Below are 3,009 nucleotides of genomic sequence, written 5' to 3' on the forward strand. Positions count from 1 at the left end.
CGTAAACTATACGACCCTAAAAGACCGCCCAGGCAATGCATCGCCTGCATGTAGGCGATGTATCGCCTGACAGGCGATACGTCGCCTACTAACAAACATTATATTGACTAAAAGCGATACGTCGCCTACTAACATGCATCGCATTGCCTACTAGGGCTTTTGGAGCCCTTCGCATTTAGGCAATGCTACGCCACTTAGGGGGCGACGTATCGCCACCCTCTCTTACTTTGGACCACTCCAATGGTCCTAAAATGTCTCCAAATGCCACCAAAATTTTTGGGGATGTTTGGATACCTCATTGTATCACTTTAAACCCATAAAAGTAATTTTTAGATGCCTTCTAAACAATCTCATGTTTTCACTTCTCTTTAAGTGAAAATCGTTAAGTGTTTTGTACCTCAACGTGTAAAACAACTTAACCATTATATTTAACCAATCTCAACATTTCTAATCCCCTAAGGCGTTCCTTTAACAATTTCCTTGTGGCTTCTATCTTAACTGAATCATATGTAATCTCATCACTTCCCATAATGTGACCTTGAATATCATCTGGAGAACTCAGAACTGAGCCTTACCTGTAATCCCCCCTTCCTCAGCCCTGGTAGTATCAATACATGTATTACTCATATTCTCTTCTTAAATGGAAGTAGTCCAAAACACTCTTGATCGAGCTAGATATGACTTTTCCAAATCATCCATGTATTCTTAACTTGTTGAATTCACGTGGGTCACTGAAGCATCGGTCAATTCAAGAGCATTTGCTGATAACCCATCACACCTTACTTGGTGTGAGCGGCGATTCTTGAGATGTCTCTTTCCTTGAACCTCAGCTGGTAATAACCAGATCGAGGGTCAATTCCTAAGAGCACTGTCCTACTTTACAACCGGGCAAGTAAATCCTTCATTCTTGGAAATGGATGTTTGTTCTTAACAGTTACTTTATTTGGCTATCCATATGCATTACACATCCTCGCAAACTAGGCCTTCTTCTTGACAAATGGTGTTGACGCGTCCCTTGATGAGATGCTTCGTCTGATCAACCCTCAAGTCAAATAACCTCTTCAACTGGACCTTTAATCCTTTCTACTTGGCTAGTGTCATTCTTCATGATGTTTCTAATACTGGTTCTATCCCTGCTTGAACCCCGTAGTACACTCAATTCCTTGACGCGACAACAATCCTGACAAATCCTTATAGACATATATGACTCCTCACTAACTGATCTAATCTCCCTCTGGTCTAACTGATATAATTCCTGGGGGCACTCACCACAATAGCTAGGCATCCTGTAATCACAGTCGGGTCCTTTCCTTTTAAACTCGGAAGTCACCATTCTCTTTTACATTCTATGGTTGTCCCTTATTGGCAAACTAATCCATTCTTAGGATCCTACCAGTATCCTCATATAACCATCTCAATCAATTATTACTGCTAACTTCCTACCCATAATACTCTAACCCACTTCCTAGAATTTACCAACTTTCCCTAGTAGACACAAGGTCTCAAGCCCCATAACGTATAACCGTATAGTGTGCACCACATATCTATGTCTCCACTAAGAGATATGCAGCACCAGACTCAATCAACATAATATAAAAGAATAAGAACTAGAAAACCAACATGTCATTTTCGAGGAACCAGCCTCAGGCTCCGACTGCATTAAAGTGGACACTCGAACCAGAGTCGGGCTATCTGTACTCCTTGGTTCTCCCCTCCTCAATCTGGGGAAATCCTTCTTGAAGTGCCCAACTATTCCACACAAAATACATGCCTTCACTCGGCATTCTCCTAGATGGCGTCTCCTGCACCTGGCGCACACTAGATAACTTCTCCAGACCTCATTGTCGCCCTAACGGCCTCCCTGAATACTATGACCTCTCCTGTCAAGATCAAGAGTAGTAGAACTATTAGGAGTCTTTCTTTTCTAGTTACTGGGGCCTCCGCCCCTACCTAATCCCACAAATGGGGGTACCATTATCCGAGCTTCCTGCTCTACGACACTCTCGCTCCATGTCTCACCTCCTGCGTCCTCTATAGCAAGGGCCCTCCCTACCGCTTGAGCGTAGGTAGAAATCTCATGGACTGGAGTGATCCTAACTCTCTGGGCTACCCCAGAGTTCAGCCCTTGAATGAATCATTCCTTATGGGGTTCATCCGTTGGTACCAAATCAAAAGCGAACTTGGCCAACCCATCAAATTCGTTGACATACTTTGTCACTATCTTACTTCCTTGAACCAAATTCATTAACTCATTGGTCTTCGCAATTTGGACTGCATCACTGTAGTACCTTTCATTGAACAATTGTCTGAATTCCTCCCAACCCATCATGACAACATTTGGCTCTGGGATACCACTTCCCACCACATCCGGGCATCCTCCCGCAACATGTATGTGGCACAAGCTACTCTATCATTGCCTACCAGTCCCATATAGTCAAGATGGAGCTAATCATGTTCATCCACTATTCAGCTCTGAATGGATCCAAGCCTCCCAAAAAAACTAGAGGATAATGCTCCCAGAATTTTTCATACAGTAATTCCAATCTGCTCCCACCCTCAGGTTGAACCATAACTGGTGCTATTGTTGTTAGAACATACGGAGCAGCGTTCCCTAATGGAACCCGCTGTCTCAACCACCTAAGCTCTTTCTCTTGCTTTTGAAATCTTGCTTGCATTCCAGCAAACATCTGCTCCCAATCCCAGGGGGCAGACGGAGGATTCAGGCCTCGACTATGATCCGCAACCCCACTATTATCAATGCCTGATCCTGTTGACTGCCTTGGATACATAGCTTCTGAATTTTTTTGCAATCAATGACTTAACCTATCAGACATGATGGTCATATCCAAAACTACTCTCCGAGCAGGGCCAAACAACATAATAACCACATACAATAAGCATATCAAGACACAACTCTATAATGTTCATACTCCCTATGTTAACAAGCAGGTAATGCAATTCAGATAAACAATTAGACAACTATGTCACTTAATACCAACCAACCTTGAG

Source organism: Humulus lupulus, chromosome 1, assembly GCF_963169125.1.
Source record: "Humulus lupulus chromosome 1, drHumLupu1.1, whole genome shotgun sequence".
Taxonomy (NCBI): Eukaryota; Viridiplantae; Streptophyta; class Magnoliopsida; order Rosales; family Cannabaceae; genus Humulus; species Humulus lupulus.